The sequence below is a fragment of the Phoca vitulina genome, unplaced genomic scaffold (genome assembly GCF_004348235.1).
Source record: "Phoca vitulina isolate PV1807 unplaced genomic scaffold, GSC_HSeal_1.0 scaffold71, whole genome shotgun sequence".
In the NCBI taxonomy this organism is placed as follows: Eukaryota; Metazoa; Chordata; class Mammalia; order Carnivora; family Phocidae; genus Phoca; species Phoca vitulina.
In genome coordinates, this window is record NW_022589774.1 from 5,240,328 (window position 1) to 5,263,982 (window position 23,655).

Consider the following 23,655-nt stretch of genomic DNA (forward strand, 5'->3'; position numbering starts at 1 on the left):
CTGGTCTTAAGCTGAGCACACAGAGGGTCGTGATCCAATTGGAAGGGAAGCAGAATTTTTAAAAAGAAAGAGGTTTGACCAAATTTTAATCCTTGTCATTTTCATTTCTCTTACCCTGTGGATTTGGGTGATTTTATTTACACTGTCAGCTTGAGCCTAGGGATTGGAAATCAGGCTTTTATGGAGATTATTAAAAGTACATAGAGTACACTAAAGGTTGGGCTCACTGATATATGCTGCTAAAAATATGAATGTGAATGCCCTGGTATTAGATGCCACAGGCGTACATTTCATCCTCCTTAGAAGGTTATTCTTGGGAGCTGGACCTGGTGCGATGGTAATGAGATGCAGGCTGTCAGGATATTTCTAATAGGTAGCAAATGACCAGGGATGGAGGTGAATTAGCATTACTCAGATGAGAAGGTAGCTCTTTATACCATTAATGCCAATGCAAAGTAAAAGAGAGGGCATTGCAAAATAGGGGGAGGAGGAGGGCAGGGTTAAAGCTTCAAGGATTTATCGATGGGTTGGATGGGCTGCAATGTCACCCAAGTCCCTAGGCTGGGTTTTGGTTGGCATGAACTTCTCAGATGCATCGCTAGTGACTTTGAGTTAGGTAATGTCATGTAGGCCTAGGTTACGAAGATAAAGCTCTAGACCTCAGCCACAATCTTTAAGATCTCAGCAGATAAAAATGAAATGGCTTACCCAATTGCAAAATACTAGAAGCATTCAATGCTGCAGTCTCGGGTTGCAACATCAAGCCGGTGGCTGGAGGGTATTTGAAAATGTTATTACAATGCTGTAGGGTTCCATAAACCGGGGTTAATGTGAGATGATACAGCATACGAGAATGATGATGTGAAAGAGGCCACACAAAGGCTTCCTGAGAACCTTTATAATGACAGGATGTTTCACATTGAGAGAGCCCTGGACCTGACCATGCGGCAGCAGATCTGCTCTTTAAGAGCAGTGGACAAAATATGAGGCGGCTAAATTCTACCTTGAACCATATCTGAAAGAAGTTATTCAGGAAAGAAAAAGGAGAGAAGAATGGGCAAAGAAATAACCATGGAATGGAAATCTGTGGTTGCTGCTGCCTTCAAATATTTTTAAGAAGTTGGGTAAACCTGAAATGTACAATTGAGAACTGTTTGAGCTGCAAATGTATTACTTTAAAAGATTTTTTAAATTTCATTTATTTATTTGAGAGACAGAGAGAGAGCACAAGCAGGGGGAGTGGCAGGCAGAGGGAGAAGCAGACTCCCCGCTGAGCAGGGAGCCCGACTCAGGACTTGACCCCAGGACCCCGGGACCATGACCTGAGTGGAAGGCAGACACTCAACCAACTGAGCTACCCGGGTGTCCCTGTATTACTTTAAATAAATGTCTATTGTAATGATAAACAAAACAAAACACTAGAAGCATTCATGCTTCAATGAGGCAGGTTTAGGATCTCAAAGACATAGAAGTGCTACTTGACAAAGTAGCTGTCTATGTGGGACTCATGTCCTTGCAAGGCTATAGATTATAATGATCTCTATAGGCTTAAGAGGGTTTTTAGAGAACTGCATGCCTCACAGCTCAGTGATGGACCACCAGAAGAAAATGGGGTATTTGAGGCACTTACTGCCAATCAAGGGGGCCGATGGCATTCCCAAGCCTGCTGCATGGCCTCCTTGGGTGGCACTGATAGATGGAGAGTCACTGCCATGCTGAAGCTGTAAAGTGTGTTCCACAAGTAGAAATGGGGAGGAAGGCAGATGGCAGGAAGCAACTGACCAAGCGTTTATTTTACTTGGAGCTCTCAGGGTAAGGACTGAGGTTCAAAACTCTTTGCCATGTCCTAGATGCCTATGTATAAATGAAAGTGTGCTATCCTGCCATAGAAAAAGGTGCGATCCAAAAAATATCCAGGCCATTGAGAAGGGACTACTGTGATAGGTGGTCCTCCGATGCCTTCACTGTTTGAACCCTTAGTTCTGAACCACTGGTCCCTACTCACTTACATTCTACATCCTGACTGGGCCTCAGGTCTGGTGATTGGTTTTCCTTTTGAGAGCCTTACCCACTCACCCCCCAAACCAGCCACCCTCTGACTAAAATGTTTATTTCCTTCTTAAACTTTGATCCCTCTTCCTGCTCAGGCTGTGCTGCCTTCATGCACGCTGAGTAAACACGTCCACCTGGTCTGGACGGCCACATGGCCCTCTCCCTGTCAATGTGTCCCCATGCCCCGAGAGTGGCTCTCCCTCCCGGTGTACCACCAACAGGTAGGATCTGTCTGAGGATACCAGTCAACTGCCACCAGAAAGAAGTAAAATGGGTCCTTTAATGGGATGACAATAGAAACAGCTGTGGACCATGGCCCATACCACCCCACCCATCCTTCATTAACTGTCTTTGTAAAATATAAACATATATAGTATGGTCTTTGTATATTTTTTTCAAATCAGGTTTCACATATTTTATTTACCATATTTGCATAACAATTCCTCAAGTCAGAAAGGATAAATATGAGTTCTCTCTTGGGTACAACAGTATGAGTAAGATAAAGACAAGTCAAGTGACTTGGCCCATATTACATAGCAAGGAAATAATAGAGCATTCTATAGGGCAACTCTCCTGGTCAGTGTGTAATCTGCTACCTACACTCCCTTGGGCTGAGATTCTCTGGAGAACAGGATCAAATCCACGTGGTCACTCTGTATGGAAATTAATAAATAATTTTGATGGTAGGATGATACATTTGAGGATGATGATGAGAATGATAAATATGTTTTCCATCTCCAAGTGTAGAAATCAATTTCATTTTCCTGACTTGCATATCTGCATGCCTTCAAACTAATTGTTACTTCTACTTAGAATGCCTTCCACCTGCCCTATTTGCCTAGAAAATCCCTCTTCATCCCTTAGAACCTGATACATATGTAACCTCCTCTGTGAGGTCTGTACCTCTCACTGCCCCACCCAACCTCCATACAGAATGAACTATGTCATATGTTAATGGTGTGACACTTAACGGTATAATTCTTGATGTCATTATCTGTTTATCTATATGTTTCTCCACCAGATTATGGACAAGACCAGGAACAACGTTTCATTCCTTTTTGCCTTCCAGTCTCTGTCACGGTGCCTGACAAGTTATAGATACTTAAAATGTATTTTTTGAACAATGATGATGATGGTGATGATGATGATGATGGGGTAGGAGGATGATTTCACTCCTTTCAAGAGAAACGAAGAGCTCTTCCAGCTCTAGTGTATTAGTTAAGGTAATCAATCCAGGCTGCTATAAAATACAATTTCCAAATATGAGTACTAGAACCTGGTACAAGGCTATTACTTACTCACGAACATCTGGTGTAGGTTGGGCTCCTTCCATTGTGTGGTTGTCCATCTTTCAGTCCTTTGCTTCCAGCTATTCAGATGAAAGAAAAACAAGACATACCAGATTTTAATACAGGTGGCCTTGAAGTAACAATCATCTGCCCATATTCCACTGAGCAAAGCTCAGGATCACATGGCCCATCTAACTTCAAGGCAGCCTGGGAGATGTAGCCTTCCTTGTGTCCAAGAAAAACCCCAAATGGTGAACACTGAAAGATTTTTGCCATAGTCTGCCCTTCTGTACATCCAATATCCATTATACTCTTCCTTTCACTCACAGAGCACACTCACCTCACAAGTCAAGATCCCATCCAGTCACCACCTTCAGATCAATGTCCAGAATACTTGGGTATTCACCATCAGTCTTCACCATCAGTCTGATACAGTACCTCTAGGTATGGTAGCCCACATACTAAAAAAGACAAGTTATCTACTTCTCAACTTCCCCACAATCACAACCCATTTATAATGGAAAAGAACAACAAATAATCTGTTTGAAAAGGGAAAGAATGGACAACATGCAGCATTATGGTCCACAGTCATACTAAAACCCTTCTGGGTCAGCACTGTGATGTCCATACCCTCCGTACATGGTGGATGTGTGTGGAGTTTGCTCTAGAAAGGATTCCCTTCTTTGTTCTTCTCCTTGGCCACATGTAAAGTGAGTTTGGGGGAACACCCTTCATTCAAAACAGTGACACTTTAAAAGCTTGACTTCTGCTCAGTCTGGAATGGGTTGGGAACTTAGGAATTATTTTAAGCCTTGAACAAGGAAGGATTTTTTAGGTGTAGGCCCCTGGATTCTTTGGTAATGCAATCCTCAAAAACTTAGAAGGCATAGGATATATCTGCTTCCATTCAGGTCCATGTGCCAGCAACCATACCCAGTTATTTTCTAGACATTGTTATCAAATCTAGATTTTTTCTTTGCATCTTCTCCTCCATGCCTTTCTTTCTCTTAATATAATTATCTAAAGGCATTAAGGCTCTCAGAAATAATAGATGGGAAGGCCATACCCTTGATTTGATTTTTGTCTCAAATAATTCCATTCAATTGAGAACTTTTACTAGATATTTGTCACTTAAAGCCCTTCTTGGTACCATGGCTTACTGTGTGAATCTAAAATAAATTTATTTCTTCCAATCGTACAGCCCAAATTTCTGGATTCGGTATTCTATTTCTGCTTGCAAACTCATGGTGCTTTCCTGAGTCATCTCCTTCTTGTAATACACATCTTTCTTGTGATACTAAAAACACTGCTGAAATTCTGTTTTTAACCGTTTCCCCTAAATGTATAAACTGTGCATGTTGGCTATCTTCTAACTAATAGCAGGCAATAGTTATACTAAATGATTTGTCACTGCATAACCTGAATTTCTGTCTTCCGTTTTCTGATATTAGCTGCCTTTCTGCCTGATGCTGAACTACTAAACAAATGATACATATTTAAAAGAGCATAACAGTCAAGGAATATGATTTGGTTATGCGAACACCCCACTTCTGGTACCAGTTTCTATATTAGAGCCATAAATACCTGTTACTATAACTATCTCAGTGGTCTCACACGTAAGTTCATTTCTCCCTCATGCCACTATCAATGCAACTTTGGTAGCTCTCCTTGGAGGCTCTCTTCCAAGTGGTGACTCAGGAACCCACACTCCTTCCATTCTGTGATGCCAGAATCTTAAACCAGTGGCAACTGAACACTGTGGGAGGGGAAGGGAAGCCCGAATACTGTTTAAGATGTTTTTAAGGGGCAGGGCTACAAGTGGCATATATTCTTCTGTCCTATTTTTTTTGGCCAGAACCGGTCACATGACCCCAACCTAGCAAGGAGGAAATAAAATATTCCCATGTGCTCAGGAACAGGAAATGGGATTGATGAGCTTTTAGCTCTCCTTCCTGTGTGATAATGTGTCATTATTTGTAATGTTTCATTGACTCCTTACTGATGACTGACCAAACTGAGAAGAGATTACCTTTCTTTTCTCAGTCACCAACGAGATGTCCATTACTGGACAATAAAGACATCTTGTTTTTATATTAAAAATGTAGGTTCAAAACACTTTAAAATTACTTATGAAGAATTTAAGGCAAGTATAATTTTCTTCCCACTTAACAAACAATATAAAATTAAAACAGTAAGAGGTGTCACGAGACCCACTGTGAATCATCCAACAAGCTACCAGAACTTTGGCTTTGAAAGATGACTTTCTCCAACCAAATCTGTATAACACAAGCAATTACTGTGTAAACTGGCCATAAATGACAATTAGTCATGACCACGCAGGTCCCCACGATGGAGATGGCTTAGTGTAAGTGAGCTGGTTATCCACACACTCTAGTCAGACTCACCAGTCACCCAACTCCCTCTTCTTTGAAAGGCACACCTCAATCTAAGGGGACAGAGGACCTGACCTGCCAGCAAGTAGTAATCAGTGCAGTAGTACAGTGGAAGGAGCAAGGGTTTGAGTGAAAGAGATCTAGGGTCTTCCATTGGTTGTATGTCCTGAGCAAGTAATTTGAACATCTCTGAAACTCAGTTCCCTCATTTCTCATCTGTGAAATGGAGGATAATATATCTAACCTGTATAATAGTGTGAACATCTCACACAAACACACACACACACAGCATGGCTGATACTCAGACCATATGAATTGGTAGCAGTATCCTCAATGGTCAGTGTTCATACTATATTAGGTACTGACAATTTTAATATCATCCCTGAGTGTACTAAATAAGTCTACACCTACCTCTTTATTTATTTATGCCTACAATAGGCCTATAATTTTTCTAGGCATTATGGAAGATACAAAGAAATTTAATTTAAGACAGGCCCCAACCTCAATCTAGTTTTGAGGCAACTATGTAAGGGTAACTAGAAGTGTGATAGGAACTCAAAGAAGGAATTCATGTGAGAATTGGCTGGATGAGTCAAACAAGGTTCCATGAAGAAGGTGACCCCATGAGTTTGGAGGATGCCAGAGGAAAGGAGGTGTTTCTGCAAAAAGCTTGGTAGAGAACACTGAGGAGACCAGTCAGACAGGAGAGGAGAGCAACTAAAGAGAAATGAACTTTATCACCAAAGATGTACATTCATTCTGAGTAAAATGATGCTTAATTTTTAAACGAAAAAGGGCAAAATCCCAGTCCCAAAAGGATCATTGTTTCCAGAAGGCAGTGATGTGGACATAGTTATAACAGATTCTATTAACTGCTAAATTTGTACACAGAGGAAAACTTAAACATCTATATCTTTTGTGAGATTTTGATAAGGTATGATGTATTTGGTGTTTTTCCAATGCAGTAATCCTGATCTTTCTATTTCCCTTCTCAAATGTTCTCTTTTTCTACTCCATATGTGATACTACGACAGAGCCATGGCAAGGACCTAGGACAGTGCGTTGGCACATGGCAGGCGCCCAGGGAATATTGGTTAAACGTTAATTTGTTTGATAAAGTTCTGAAAAAGTTTTGCTCAGCAGAATTGCAGCTTTTTGTAGTCTTCAAATCAGGCCAAGTGAGTAGAAGTTCACCTCCTTAAAAAAGAGATAAAGAAGACTGCTGATCAGTTCTTACAACGAATTGATACGAATCCATAAGGAAGGAAATTAGTAGATGTTTCGATGAAATCTAGTGATCAGAAAGGCAGACAGCCTAGGAAAAGCCCTCTTTGGAAGTTTTAACATAGTCATTGTCTAAATGCCCACTTTTCCAGGCTCAGCACGCACTGGTGATACGCTTACAGCTTTGATGGGTCATTCAGGAAAGCACCTTCCTTCCCTAAAGCTTCCCCTAAGGTCCCCTTAAGTAGCTGAATGGCTTAAAACAACCAGGGTGGGTAATCTCCAATACCTAACAGGTATCATTTTTTAAGTTAAAGTGAAATAATTTCCCTCTTCCTTTAAATCATGATTCCTTAGGATTTCCATCCATCAAATCTATGGTTCCCAGTTTTTAAGTGATAGACAAAATACCAGTAAGAAAAAGAAAGTCATTGCCCAAAATTTATCAAATTAGTATTTCCTTTTGTGTGTGTGAGTGCTTAATAAAATGATCATCTTGAAAGCTAAGCTTTGAGAAAAAGGGACTTCTAAATTTCAAAAGTTCCCTTTATGTATGTAAGCAAAGCTGTACTTGGCGTAACAATATGGAATTTTACAGGAGTAAAGAATTTAGAATATGACACAAGGGGCATTCTTACCTGCTTGGGGAGAAAATTTGAAGTTGTTCTGTACCAGGGAGGAAGAAGAAGAGGAAAATGTGAAAAAAAAAAAAAAAAGGAAACTAGCAGGTACATATATCCCTGATTTTTCATGACCCGCACTAGGAACTCCCCAGAGCAATGTGAACATACCAGGAGAATTTCAATCCTGCTCGCCCCTCCCCCCAATGCCTGCATGTGTATTGAAACCTCAACAATATGGTAGGTTAACCTGGTTGAGGGAGTTGTTGAGGTGCCCTGGCTTCCCAAGGTCTGTACTCGGTATACATGGAATCCAGAAGTTCCCATAAGGTCCTGTGAAACAACACAGTGGTACTGAGAGGTCAGAGGACATGCAGGGATCTGGAGTAGGAACAAGACGGCCACAGAGTGCAAGGACTCCACCACTAGAGGCAAATGACCAGGACCATGGGCAGGATTAAACGCAAATCCCAAAAGACCAGATGAAAGAGCTACTCCTTTGTGGCCACCAGCCCAGTGTACCCAGGGAACAGACCAAACCTATCTTGCAGCAAAGACTAGCAAGGACTTAGAGGGAACAAGCCAACCCAAGCTTCTCTCCCCACCCACAGGACAGCCTCCTCCCAAGCCCAAATGCTGTCCATAGCTGGCAGGTGGGAGGGGAGAAGAAAAGCCCTAAAAGACTGACATTGACCCCAAAGAGGCTATTATTAATGTGAGAAAGGGTTGCCTTTAGTTGTCAATTTTAAGTCGCATCTTGTGCACCTCCACTTTCCCATAAGAAAGGGACAAGGGATCAGAGCAAAATGAAAAATTACATCAAAAAGTAACATGCTCTATGCTTTTAACTCACCTGAGCGTAGTGCATGTGATTTTTAACCCGGACTCTATTAATGATGCAAAGTTGCTGGTCAAAATGCCCAGAAGCCCTGCCCATGCTTTAAGTGATATAATGCAGGTGAATAGAAATACATGTAATGTCATCTAAATTATATAGTTTTATAAGGCTTTTCATCTATTATTAAATTATAAAATTTGGGGGGGTTATATCATAAGTCCACTTGGAGGGAAAAAAATTCAGTCACTACATTTCCACCTAAAAATTTATTTCTTTACCATCGATGGAGAGAACAGAGGCATTCCTTATTTTATTGCACTTTTTATTGCAAATATTTCATCATTTACAGATTGAGAGTTTGTGGCAATTCTATACAGAGCAAGTCCATCGGTGCCATTTTTCCAACAGCATTTGCTCACTTCGTGTCTCTGTGTCACATTTTGGTTATCCTCACGATATTTCAAACTTTTTCATCATTATTATCTTCGTTATGGTGATCTGTGATCAGGGATCTTTGACATTACTATTGTAATTGTTTTGGGGTGCCATGATCCACTCCCATATAAGACAGTAAATCTGAGAGACAAATCTTACGTGTGTTCTGGCTGCTCCACCAACCAGCCATTCCGCATCTCTCTCCTTCTCCTCAGTCCTCCTTATTCTCAGAGCCACAACAGTTTTGAAATTAGGCCAGTTAGTAACCCTGCAATGGCCTCTAAGTGTTCAAGTGCAAGGCAGATTCGCAGGTCTCTCACTTTAAATCAAAAGGTAGAAATGATGAAGCTTAGTGAGGAAGGCATGTTGAAAGCTGGGATGGGCTGAACGCGAGGCCTCTTGCACTGAACAGTTAGCCAGGTCGTGAATGCCAAGGACAAGTTCTTGGAGGAAATTGAAAGTGCTACTCCAGTGAACACACAAATGGTAAGAAAGCAAAACAGCCTTACTGCTGATATGGAGAAAGTGTTAGTGGTCTGGATAGGAGATCAAACCAGCCACAACCTTCCCTGAAGTCAAAGCCTAATCCAAAGCGATGCTCCTACTCTCTTTAATTCTATGCAGGCCGAGAGAGGTGAGGAAGCTGCAGAAGAAAAGTCTGAAGCTAGCAGAGGTGGTTCATGAGGTTTAAGGAAAGAAGCCGTCTCCATAACATAACAGTGCAAGGTGAAGCAGCAAGTGCTGATGGAGAAGCTGCAGCAAGTTATCCAGAGGATCTAGCTAAGAGAATTCCTGAAGGGGGCTACGTTAACAACAGATTCTCAAGGTAGACAGAACAGCCTTCTCTTGGAAGAAGGTGCCACCTAGAACTTTCATAGCTAGAGAGAAAAATCAATGCCTGGCTGCAAAGCTCCAAAGCATAGGCTGACCCTTGTTAGAAGCTAATGCAGCTGGTGACTTTCTCTTAAAGCCAGTGCTTATGTACTATTCTGAAAATCCTAGGACCCTTAAGAATGATGCTAAATCTACTCTGCCTGCGCTCTAGAAATGGAACAACAAAGCCTGGATGACAGCACATCTGTTTACAAATCATTTACTGAATATTTTAAGCCCACTGTTGAGACCTACTGCCCAGAAAAAAGATTCCTTTCAAAAGATTACTGCTTATTGGCCATGCACCTGCTCACCCAAGAGCTCTGCTGGAGAGGTACAATGAGATTAATGTTATTGTCATGCCTGCTAACACAACATCCATTCTGCAGAGGTCAGAGGACATGCAAGGATCTGGATTTGGAACAAGATGGCCACTAATCAAGGAGTAATTTCGACTTTTAAGTCTTATCATTTAAGAAATACATTTCATAAGGCTGTAGCTGCCATAGATCATGACTCCTCTGATGGATGTGGGCAAAGTAAATTGAAAACCTTCTGGAAAAAATTCACCATTCTGGATGCCATTAAGAACATTCATGATTCATGCGAAGAGACCCAAATATCAACATGAACAGGAGCTGGGAAGAAGTTGATTCCAACCATCATGGATGACTCCAAGGAGTTCAAGACCTCAGTGGAAGAAGTAACTGCAGATGTGGTGGAAATAGCAAGAGAACTAGAATCAGAAGTAGAGCCTGAAGATGTGACTGAATTGCTACTATCTCATGATAAAACTTTAAGGGATGAAGCCTGCTTCTTAAGGGTGAGCAATGAGAGTGGTTTCTTGAGATGGAATCTACTCCTGGTAAAGATGCTGTGAGGACTGTTGAAATGACAAATAAGGGTTTAGAATATTACAATAAACTTAGTTGATAAAGCAGTGGCAGGGTTGGAGAAGACTGATGCCAAATTTGAGAGAAGTTCTCCTGTGGGCAAAATGATACCAAACAGTATCGCATGCTACAGAGAAATCATTCATGAGAAGAAGAGTCAATCGATGTGGCAAACTTCATTGCTGTCTTATTTTACAAAATGGCCGCAGCCACTCCAGCCTTCAGCAACCATCACCCTGATCAGTCAGCAGCCATCAACATCGAGGCAAGACCCTCTCCAGCAGTTATTATGAGGCACTGAAAGCTCAGATGTGGTCTGTGTTTTTTAGGCAATAAAGTAATTTTATTTTTAAGATTTTATTTATTTATTTGACAGAGAGAGAGAGAGCACAAGCAGGGGGAACAGCAGAGAGAGAGGGAGAAGCAGGCTCTCCCTGCTGAGGACCCTGGGACCATGACCCGAGCCGAAGGCAGCCGCTTAACCGACTGAGCCACCCAGGCGCCCTGGCAATAAAGTAATTTTAAATCAAGGTATTTATATTGGTTTTTTAAATACAATGCTATTACACACTTAATAGACTATAGTATAGCATAAATATAACTTTTATAGGTACTGGGAAACCAAAAAATTTATTTGACTCACTTTATGGCAATATTTGCTTTATTGCAGTGGTCTAGAATGGAGCCCTCAGTATCTCCTAGATATACCTGCGATAAAAAACACAAAGTCATACATGTAGTTGTGCTATGAATCTATATTTGTTATTTAGAAAAACAACACATCAGAAATTTCTGGGAAAGGGGCATATGGGCGGCTTAGCCAGTTAGGCTCAGGTCATGATCTCCGGGTCATGAGCTCGAGCCCTGCTTCAGGCTCCCCACTCAGCGGGGAATCTGCTTCTTCCCCCCCCCCCCACCCTTCCCCCTGCTCTCTCTCTCTCTCTCAAATAAATAAATAAATCTTTAAAAAACATTCCTGGGAAAGACATTATTTGCTACATGTTGTCAGAGACTTTACATATACTATCTTATGTATTCCTCAAAGTACCAAGTAAATCAGGCATTATTTTCACGTTCTAGATGAGGAAACTCAAATTCTGATTAATAAATCAAGATTTATTTTTCCAAGGTCACCAAAGCTAGTTTTACCAGAACTCATATTGGAATGCACCAACACGACCTCAGTAGGACCCTTTCTGTTCCCCTGCATGGCCCAGGGTCTCACACCCCTGCCCAGCATTTCATACAGACCCCTGCCTAATAACTGCACCCCTGATGAATGCACCGGGCTAATGCCTCCTGTTGCCCAGAGATGGACACTGAAATGTCCTGTCAAAACTGCCAACCTCTGCCTTTATTTGACCTTACTGAGATCCAGCAGCCCACACTATCTCCCCTCCTAAGTCAGGAGACTTGTTCTTTTTCCCTCAGTTTCCCTATTTTGATGCAAGAGGGAAAGCATTCTTTTTTCTCTCTGGCTGCCACTTTTGCATTCACTCCAATTAGTGCATTCAGTTCTTTGAAGAAAAGGCCAAGTTGCTTTTCTGATTCCTCAGCTCCTGGTCTTCAGGACCATGGTCTTGACAAATCAGCAGCAGGATCGGGGAACTTATTTGCTGGGCTGCTTAGGCTCGCCCAGGTGCCTTCAGACACCTACCTGTCCCCTTAGATACTTTACATTCCCCAAGAAGCATGCACAAGACAGACAGTAAGGTGCGGTGATCGCTTGGAAAACCAGCCTACGGAAGCATCTGAAGTGAGCATGCAGGTCTTCAGAAGACACTTAGAGAAATGCTTTGTAATATGCAAGCATCACATCCTGTGGAGCCTAAAGCGTGTGGTAGGACAATTATGGTGGGCTTTCTGAAGTTGTGGAAAAGGCTAAAAATGGCCAATTCCTCAGGACATAAGGAAAAATGGGCATGGAGCCAGGGGAAACCAAGAAGTAAGCCAGAAATAAATGAAAGCTTTTCTGCTTTTCTTTACTATTCCTTTCTACATTAAAAGCCAAATTTACTAACATTCTGTCAGCCAGAGTCCTTTGGAAACAAATACTTCCAAATTCCCAGACTGGTGAAAATGAAGATTCATAAAGCTGTTTGGAGGGACTGTAACCTTAAATGTCTTTGTGAATCATTAATACAAATTAAATAGCGGCTGCCCCTTTTTAACGACTGAGTAATGATACTTCATGAAAACAGCTAATTCATAATTAGAATGTTTAGAACATGAAAATCCATGTGCTTCAGAATTAGACGGACGAGGTCGCCTCCCAAATGTGATAATTTATTAACTGTGTGATCTTCAAGTCCTTTGAACTCTCTGTGCCTTATTTTTCTCATTTATAAGTGAGGGGAATGCTATCGTCCCTCCCCACCCGTGATGCTTACACGAGATGGGCATGCGCACGTGCCCAGCACAGCCTCACACGTAGGAGATACCCAAATACAACTGCAGTTCTCAGGAGGATGATAACCGTCATTTTTAATAGTGCTATGACTTGTTCTTCCATATCTAATTCTTCCCTTCTCGTTCCACCAGCCTCTATGCACCCTTGCATTCTGGCCTTCCATACCTCCCCCGGAACACTGAGAATCTTCCCAGATTCTATGGTCATCCCCTCCCTTTCTCATGCAAACAATAAAGAGTTGTTTGGGAATATGGGAGACTCTCCCAGGCTAGCTCTCCCTTCCACAGAGACACCGCCCTCTGCCCTCGTCTTGATTTTCCCCATCATTTCCTCTTTCTCTGGGCCAGACTTGGATAAACTTGCGGTTTCCTTCCTTCACGCTCTCTGGAGAGCCGAGTGCTGCACACTTGAAAGCCTAAAAACTTGTCATTTCCACCTTGAACTAGTGGCTGACCTCACCAGACAGCCTGGGAAATGAATTAGTGTCCTTAAGCGGAGGCAGAATGTGAGCAGTGACCCAGCTCCCCTAAGCAACTATGGAAACTGTCAAACGGTAGTTAAAGTTCCCTTTTTCCCAACCCCTTTAATTATGTTGAAAACTATGTCATATTGTTTTTGAAAAAGTTAATGAAATAGTAGGTAAAGGTGAACCAAGGAACATAATTTACTTGGATTTCCTTGCAAGCTTTTGATAAGGTCCCTCATAAAAGGCTATTAAGGAAAATAGATGACCAGAGGGCTATGGGCAAAAGTCTTCTTGGTGTATTAAAAACTGGTTAAGCTATTTTAGAAGGCAGAATCACTGATGCTGGCTACTTCTTGGAGTAGAGAGAGGTTAATCACAAGCTGTCCCCAGTGTTAGTGTTTGGACTTAAAGTGTTTGAACAATTTATGAAGGAAAAGAAAGCCAAGTTAATCAAAGACATGAAATGGTTATCACGGTATGAGCTTCCCCGAGTGTTTGGCATGAATGAAGTCTCCTTGTCCATCACCATCACCCAGGAACACAGTCCTTGGAGGGAGAATGGGCGTGGCCCAGAAGAGGAAAGTTCCAAGGATGGGGAACGAAGTTTCTCAAAACGATTCGGAGAAAGACCAAAAAAAAAAAAAAAACCCACTTTTCATGTGATGGGCCCAAGAGCAGGCGAGCCTGAGACTGGAGGCAAGGGCATGACAACCTTGCAAGTGTCCTTCCCAGCCTCCCAACAGATGGTGGTTTAAGGCCATGAAAAATCAGAAATGAGTGGCATGGGTGGAAAGCATATTTAAGCAATATGAAGACACCATTTTGCATGCTTTTCATTCCAAAGTTGTAAAAGAACAATTCTATTGGTGAAGGAGAGCCAAAGGAATGTAACGGGGAATAAGGCTCTCCTGGGTAATTCTTGTATTTGACCTCATGCTGCGGAAAGTAAACAAGAGACACTGAAGACCTGTTTGCTGCCTACCTTAGGAAGAGCTTCCCTTTTACAAAAGAAGACAGACCTTCCTTTAAGGTGCTTGTAGTCTAACAACATGCTTATTCTCACAGCCTCCCTGCTGCTCCCCCCTGCCCGCCCCAAATATTTTCACTGTAAAACAGGACAGAAGGAATTACATGAATATCTGGACGCTGAGGAGGCAAATCCCAGCTCTTCTCCCAGCCATGGCCCTCATTAATCTTTATGACACTCCTTATTGAGTCTCACCTGTGTTTTTTCAAGATCAAAAAGTCCCAAATGTGAAAGTCATACAGCAATCAGTGGCAAAGTTAATTCTAATCTTGGTTTGCCAGACTTCTTTTCTTTTGCCTAGTCAAGTCATGACTCTAGTTCATAGATTGGGTGTTATTTGCATGGTAAGAATGCCTTTATTTTGAGAGAGACAGAGAGAATGCGTGAAATAATATATTGCACATAAAAATACTCCTCTAAGGGACACCTGGACAACTCAGTCATTTAAGGGTTCGACTCTTGGTGTCGGCTCAGGTCCTGATCTCGGGGTCCTGAGATGGAGCTTGTCCCTCTGCCTCTGCTCCTCCCCCTGCTTGCTCGCTCTCTTTCTCTCTCATAAAGAAATAAAATCTTTACAAAACAATACTCCTCTTGAAGAATCTAGCAATACACCCACACAAATATAGTCAAATAACTTTTGAAAAGGTGCAAAGACAATTCAATAGAGAAGCGATAGTCTTTGAAACAAATGGTACTGGAATAATTGATACTAGAAACACTATTTTTTTAATATTAGAAAAAGAAGGAGCGCCTGGGTGGTGCAGTCGGTTAAGTGTCCGACTCTTGGTTTCAACTCAGGTCATGATCTCAGGGTCGTGAGATCGAGTCCCATGTCAGGCTCTGTGCTCAGTGAGGAGTCTACTTAAGATTCTCTCCCTCTCCCTTTGCCCCTCCCCCCCCACACGCTTGTGCTCTCTCTCTAAAATAAATAAATAAATCTTTAAAATAAATAAATAAAAAGAAGACGAACCTCAATCCATACCATATACAAAGGTTAACAAAAATGGATCATAAATGTAAATGTAATTACAGAATTATATGGAGAAAATCTTTGTAACATTTGGGTCAAACAAAAAGTACTTAGATACAGCAACAAAAGCGTTATCCATAAAAGAAAAAGAATAAATAAAATCGGACTTGATAAAAATTCAAAACGTCAGGACCTGAGTCATAAGCAGGAACTGAAACAAAAAGCAAACCTTTCATTTTTCCAACGAGACTTAGCGACATAAAACCTTTTCTCCGGAACATAAGAAGCAGAGTGAGCAACTAAATTGAAAAATGGCAGCACCTCAGCTAACTTTTCCCCAAAATGGGTCAGGTAGAAATTAATGGCTCTTTCCTCTGCTTTCCTAGTAATTTGTGTGCTTTTATAGTACTTAACACACTCTATTGTCGCTAATTGTCATAGACTCATCCCATCTCGTGCGCAAATGTCCTCACTGAGTTGTGAGCTCCTCAAGGGCAGGGCCAACTATTATTATATCTGTGCACTCTTGGCACTGAACAGAGGAGTGATACAGAATGTGTCGTCAATACAGGTTTGAAGAATGAAAGAGAGGAGGAAAGCAAGAAAGGGCGAGAAAGACATTGTGAGAAGAGAAAGAAGGGAAGGAAGGAAGGAAGGAAGGAAGAGGGAGGAAGGAAGGAAGGAGGGAGGGAGGGAGAAAGGAAGAAAGGAAAATATGCCTGGGGTGGAGGAACCAAGGACCCCCAGGGTCCGCTGGGAGACGGGGCAGTGTCTGCTGTGAGAAGGGGCAGCCATGGGCCACCTGGATCATCTGGGGCCCTGCGACCCCATTCAGCCTGTGGTTGCGTGGCCAGGCCAGTCTCTCGGAAATCACCACCAGCTTCTGTCCCCCAAGCTGCAGCCCCGTAGATGTCAGGAGCCGTGGTATGGTTGGGCGCAGGTCCGACCAGCAGCTGAGGCAGGACGAGGGAGGCCGAGGCGGCGGGCTAGTGCCGCTGGGTCCACTCGCCCCGCTCCGGGGTTGCAGGCCTGGGGGTCAGAGCCAGAACCGTTGGGCCAGGGTGGCGAGGAGCGGCCCGCATGGCCGGGCTCTCACATTCCCTCCTTTCCAGCGGCCCGGCATCGCTGGGGATGCGGGAGGGGCCGGGCAGCCAGCCGCCCAGACTGAGAATGTCCCCTCGCCAGAGCCAGCTGCTGGCTGCCATCTGGGCAGGGGCAGTGCCAGCTTCCCAAATCTGCCTTCCCTCTGGAAGAGGGGGAGAAAACTCTGCGCTGAGAAGATAGCTTCTCCCTCCATCCTGAGGCTCTCAGCTAAAAACCCAACAAAACCAGCCTTTGCAAAAGGAAGGGATGGGAAATGCTCCTCGTTGGGCTGTTTCCAAAGGAATTTGCTTCCCCTGGGGCCTTGATATCCAAGAAAAATCTCTATTCGCCCTCCATTTCCCCTGGTTCTTGCATTTTACTTCGTGATAACGTTTACTTTTTAAAAACTAAATCTCATTGTTTGCACAAAAAAAAAATCTGTGTGTCCTTTACTTTTGTCATGTCAGGATGGGATCATCTGCCCTAAGCTAAAATTCTGAGAGGTGTGATTTCTTCTTTTTCCTTCACTCTCTGCCTGGACTAACCCAGCACCTCATCTAACCTGGCACTCCCTGGATGCTTTCTGATGGGTCCATTCATTCACTGAGCGCATATTGAGCACCTTCTGAACACACCGGTACGGGACCGATGATGAAGAATTGGAGAAGATCCGGCTCCTGTTCTCAGAGGTCAGCCAGCTGAATGGAAACATTCCCTCAGGTCCTCCCTGACGTCAGCTGCAGTGTGTCAGCCCTGAGACCACATGGTACTTACTGTGCCACCACTGTGTTCCCAGGAGGCAACGGGAAAAGAGTTAGCCCCTGACAGAACACAGAATCAACGACATCCTCTGCAAAACCAAGCACAGGCAAACTTTATCCAGGGGTGACAGTCAATATATTTAACAAGCCACCTGCCATGGGCACTGACCAGTCAGAACAGATCCTGGATTTGTTTTTTATGATTGTTTCAGCTCTCAAATCCTTCCTCTCCATCTCGATACCTTTCCTCGTAGTGAAGCACGGAACAGACCCAACATCCCACCACAGCAAGCGGATGGACTTGGGGGAAAGAAGTGCCTAGTGCCGTGTGAGAACCTCGTCTTCACAGAGATCCTCGTGGTCTTCAGTTTGGCCTCCCAACTTTGCTGGTGTCCTGGTTCTGAAGCAACTCTAAACATGGTTATTATTCATGTAATAGTTGGAGGAGGCAGGCTGAAAGACACGGAAGGTCTCAAGAGTAAGGCTGGCTCTCTCAGATAGATGGCTTGGTCTCCCAGCTCTGGAGCCTTAATGTTTAGTCTGCTTGGGGGCACTCGGGCCCTTAAGAAAAATGCTATCTTGCTCTTTTAAGTGTTTCCTGAGTTAATTCACAATACTGAAAAATATGGGTTAATGCAGGTTGAATAGAATTGAGCCTCTAGTGAGCACTCCTTGTTTAATGAATTTGAATGTGAATGATCTCTTTTGATGCTCATTATAGTTGCTGAGACAGACACGGCGGGCATTATCAGTCCCCATGCTATAGCCCAGCAGGGCTAACTAGCTGGTCCCAGCTGGTATAGTAGGTGGTAGAGCTAGACCAAAAGCTACGTCTCCTGACTTCTAATTTAGCGCTCTTTCCATAAGCCAAATTACTAACTGATAAGATGAACTCCAGCATCCTAGCGATGATGATGACACCCACTGGAGATATGAAGTTAAATCAGAAGTTACACTGATGGGTACACAGATGAAAACGTAGAGGATCTACTGGCTGAGAGCACCAGCTTTGACTCCTGGTGCTATCCCTTGCTGACGATGTGCTATTGGGCAAGTTAACCAGTCTCTCCAAGTCTCTGCTTTTTTATCTACAGAAGGAAACTGCCTCTTTCTCACCAGGTTGCTGTAAGGCTGAATGACCCTGATCACAGGGTCCAGCCTAGAGTAGGTGCTCAGTACATGATTGTAGTATTCTTTGTTATTTTTATTATTTGTTTCCTGAGACAAAGCCCTCCCCGGGGCTGTTTTTGACTACTCTGAGCTACCAGGAGCTCCTGCTGTCTACTAATTGTCTCCTGCATGAGGTGGGAGAGAGCCATTCATTCTCATGTTGGTATTTTTCAGTGTGACTTCGATCCGTGTCTTTCCCAGGAACTACGCTTGTCTGTTTATTGGGCACTGACTCTTTCCAGGCATCTTCTCATACTTTAGAAATATTAATTCAGTTCATCTTCACAACTCTGTTAGGTAAGTGCTATTCAAATCCCTATTTTATAGACAGGAAAACTGATGCACAAAGAGGTCGAGTCACACTTCTAGGAAACGGCAGAGCCAAGATTCAAGCCAGGTGGTCCAGCCCCAGAGCCTGTGTGATGACCCAGCACACCAGGTGGGCCCTCCTTCTAACAAAGGATATGCCTTAAATCAAAAAGCTGTGAACAGAGTACCTTCCTGAGCCTCTGAAATCAGACTCTGAAATCCTTCTCCTACTTTCCCACCAAAACTTGGACAGTACTCTACTGGAATACTGGAGTCTCTTCCTAGAAGCTCCTTGAGCCCTGAGATCTGATAAGCCAGAACCATTGAAACTGACTAACTGGCCTTGAAGTCCTGGCTACAAATTCTTCACCAAAATCACCAAAATTCGAAGTGCTTGTCAAGGCATGACATCATGGCAGACATTGGGCTGAGATATTACTAGGAAAGTGCTTCCTGCCCTCTGGGGACCTGCAGTGAAGGAAGACAAGACAGGTGCAGATGCACATATGGAAATGCCAATGGACAGAAGGCATTCAGATAGACTCTAAAAGGATCACGGGGATGGAGGGACCTCTGGGCGAGCCCAGCCTGAAGGAATGAGATCTGCTGATGCCCACAAAAGCAGCCCCTGAGGGAATATGATCAGAACTTACACCATCATGAAAAGTGCTGGCAGAGTGAAAACAGGTTTGTTGACAAATCCCAAAGCTCTAAAACCAGGATAAGGAGGAAGTCTCAAGACAAATAAAAGGTAATCCTACTTCAAGACACGAGTGGTCTTAAGAGGTGCTTCAAGAAGGGACCGGACCAAGCACAGCTGTTGAGAGACAGAATGTCCCACTCACCAGCCCTTAGGTTTCCCCATTAAACCCAGGCTCACATGCATAATAGGCTCACATGAAGATCTCATGGGGGACTCTGCTGTTGATTTAAAAAAAAAATAAAACAACGTATGAGTTTTATCTCTTTATCTCCTCAGTTCAGAGGGGGAAAAAGGGACACAATCTGTTCTCCCAGTGGGACGTCCACCTGATTAGATGTCATAAAACAGAGTAGTCCTTTAGTTAATAATGGCTGGAATACCTCTGACCCACAGTTACTGGAAAGGAAAAAAAAAAAAAAAAACACACCTAACTACAGATAAACTCCCTAGGGCTTCAGATCCGTTTTGCAATAAGCTGTGTTATGAAGGAAACCTGGCCCCAAAAGATAGTTTGAATGCAAAATAAAGATAGTTCACATGCTTTGAAGCAGATACAGGGCTCCCGTGGAAGCACCAGAATCATATTTTTGGAGGATCATTATATTTCCTGTCTCAGACTTTATTTGGGTCCCACCGTTCTTTTATACAAGTCCTATTTTTAGTCCTCAGAGGCACCATGTCCTGCCAGGCAGGGGCCTCAGCGGGGCAGGTCTGGGCAGGAGGGGTGTGGGTTGGGTGCCTGGAGAGGCAGGAGAGCTGGGCAGGGAGGAGGCAGGCAAGCTTCCAGCAGCAGGTGCAGTTCAGAGAGCCAGGCAGCCTGGAAGTAGGGCCTGGGGAGGGCCGGGGGTCACAGGAAAAAGATTAGGGAAGCACCATGGGTTTGGGGAATAGGGCTCCAGGGTCCAGGAGGCCAGTGCTTTACCAGGAAAGGGCTAGAATATGAACAAAGAAGAGGTGGGCAAGGACTCTGAGTTCTGTCCTATACCCTGTCGCAAAAGAATGGGCAGGGGCTTACATGCATGGGTTTGAGAACCTTGAAAACATCTGCTAGGTGAACAGAAGGCCAAATGATGATTTGTCTTTTATGATGATTTCTCGGAGATGAGGCCTAAAATGGTCCAATTCATAGAACCAAAGAGTGGTCACCAGGCAAGGGGGAAATAGAGGGTTACAACAAACCTGCATCAAGTGTCAGCTAAGAAGATAAATAAGCTCTAGGGTTCCGCTGTACAGCATCGAACCGATAGTTAACAATACTGTGCTGTATACTTTAAAATTTGCCAAGAGAGTAGATCCCATGTCAAGGGTTCTTGCCTCAATCAAATAAGTTTCTTTAAAAAGCATGGGTTTAGGCTGAAGAGGTACAGGATGAGTTTGATTCAGGCAAGAGCAGATGCGCCAGGCTTGCAATGCCTACAATCAGAGGCCCTTGGAAAAGAAGACAAAAACACCTGTAGTCATTAAAAACTGTTGTAAAAGAAAACCTTAATCTTCAATTAGCATTCATTCATGACCTCTAATCCTAGGAGATTTCACTATTGGTGAAGAGGTAGAAAAAAAGCAAAGCACAGGGTCTCCTGAGTGAGAATTAGCCAAGAGACATTCTTTATCTGCAGGGCTTTTTAGATAGATTGTTTATCTGGGTGATGGGCCCCATCTTCCTGATGGATCTCCAGACTCCCTTAGGCATTGGATAAAAAGATATCCTGAAATTCTTTTCTGACTCCCAGTTGCTTCCCATCATGTCACACTTGCTTGGCATTTTTCATTCTGTATGTCTCCAAAAAATAACAATGAAATCATGAGGAAATACCATGGCACAGAGGAAGTAGCCATACAAAAGAATCCAAGAGATGGATTTGACCCAATCATCCAGTTGTCTTTATTTCCAGGTCCTTTCTTCCCTATGGAATCCTCTTTTCCTTCCCACATCCCTGTCCTGACCCTTCTGCCCTTTATGCAATCAACGTATCTCTACTTTTGTCTCCCAATGTCTTCCTCCTCTGGACCCATGTGTTGTTGAAAGAGGCCTATGGAGAAATGCGGAGGAGCAGAATCTCAGAAGCAGGCCCCAGATAATCCTGGTCCCATGTAGGAGAGGCTGGGAGGAACCACATTACTGATGGCGGAAGTAGGAGGTAGGCTGCCATGATGGTCATAGTCTGGGAAACAGATCTCGGAAATCCCCTCCTGGATTGGCCCAGCCCTTTATAAAGGAAGACACAAAAGGAATTAGAGAAGAAGACCATGCCAGCCCACTACAGGAAAAAAGAGAAGTAGAAGGAAGTGAATGGCCGATCCTTGAAGAGCAGACGCCCAAGGCCGGGATGGCAGTGGTTACCACAGCGGTGCAGGGGGCCAGCTAGTCACGCCATCTTCCTCACTGCGTTATGATACACACAGACCAAGCCTGCATCATTCACTTGCCTGTGTATTCATGTCCCTTCTAAGTTCCATGTGCTGTACTAAGTAATGAAAATCGACAAGACCTTCCCTACTGGAGGGCACGCATCTATGGAGAACACAGCCCTTGGAGGAAGCACTGGGACAAACGGAGGCTGAGACAGGACGCAAACTGAATGGAAGGCATGTTCCTGGTCATCAGACTGGCTGAAAGGACAAAACAAATCCTCGTTATATATAGCTTGGTGGAACAACTTAGAGAAAACCTTTTTTTTTTTTTTAGCAGCACATTCTCCCACAGAAAGAGATTCATTTTTGTTGAAAAGATGCCGGCCTTCCTAAGCATTAGGATCAGTTGATGTCTCTGACTAAGAAATTCAGAAGAAAGCTAAATGTCTCTGAGAAGAAAGGGAGGAGATATGCTGTGGCCACCTCAGGAAGAGTTTCAGAGAATGGGGGAGGGAGACCCAGAGGCCCGTGACTGAAGAGGAACACTACCAAGAGAAGACAAAATCTCGGTCTTTATTTATTGTTGTATCATGTAGCGTTCTCCTTCGTCTCCCCATAAGTCACAGTCGTTTTTCTATTACTCACTGATGCTCTGCGGGTTGGGTCTGTCTTGAGGGGATGTGGTAAAGCCTGGAGTCTCGCTTCCAAATGGTCACAGGCAAAGGCAGAGCGTTCTCGTGGGAGAACTAATCCATGTGAATTACACTGAGGGCACATTTTTAGCAATGCATTAGCAAGTTTAGATGTGAAAGACATGTGCTCAGGAAGTTGAGAGTTAGAGAAATAACCTGAGGATGGGCGGATAATCAAGGCAGTCTTCCTGAAAGAAGTGAATTTTGAACCAAACGTCCCTTAGGAGATAGATTCAGGTGGTGAGCATACAAAGGTACTTGTGTAAGTTCACAGAGACCCCAAAACCCATATGCTGTTTTCCGACCTCAGCTCAAGACCCAGACACGTGCAGACAGACACACGTGTGTACTCAGCTATGCCAACACCTGCCACAGAGGAAAATTCAGGAATGCACCAGGTCATATAACCATACATACAACCAGATATCATTTAGCATTTCTCAGTCTGCGGAAGTGGCCTTTGCTCTCACTGAGATGTACAAAAAATGTTCATTAGTATTAAAACCGCATCCCTGGCAAAGTGCAGAAAAGTCAAATTTATAACCTGTTAGACATTTTTAGTGGAAAATGCAAATACGTAGCAGAGGAGATTGAGCACGTGCCCCTTGAAACCATTACTTCACAGAGCTACCATGGGTCCAGGTCTTCCAAGGAGAAAAGCTATCCAATCTAAGCAACATCCACGATCATCCCATCAAAGTCAGAACGGAGGCTTTAGAGGACACAAAAAGGCAACTCAGAAAAGAAGAAATACGAATAGCCAATAAAGGATATACATGAAGTCAGCCGCACTGGAAGTTAAAGAAATGCAAATAGAAATGACATGACACCAGTTTTGCCTTACTCTGCAAATTTTCGAAAGAATTTAAAAGCTCAGTATTGGTTCAGATGGGAGTGTGGAGGCAAGGGCTCTCTCCCACCGCACGAGGGGTAACCCTCACAGGAGGCCACATCTACTAGAAGCCCTGCACACATGCATACCCCCGATCTGCGAGTCCACTTCTAAGCCTGTCTTAATGGAATACCCAGGTAAGTGCATAGAGACGTGTATGTAGGGATTTTCATCATACTGGTCTTTAAAATAGAAAAAAAATA

General features: G+C 43.5%; 1 long non-coding RNA gene and 1 pseudogene across 1 annotated transcript in view; one reads left to right on the plus strand and one right to left on the minus strand.

The window, feature by feature from the left end:
* Window positions 1–543: 543 nt before the first annotated feature.
* LOC116624867 lies at window positions 544–1,076 on the plus strand (annotated as a pseudogene).
* A 2,222-nt stretch (window positions 1,077–3,298) lies between these two features.
* LOC116624868 overlaps window positions 3,299–23,655 on the minus strand; it is a 98,757-nt gene continuing 78,400 nt past the window's right edge. Inside the window, exon 4 of the long non-coding RNA XR_004297963.1 lies at window positions 3,299–3,421. This is a non-coding gene — a long non-coding RNA (uncharacterized LOC116624868). The remainder of the gene's footprint in view (window positions 3,422–23,655) is intronic.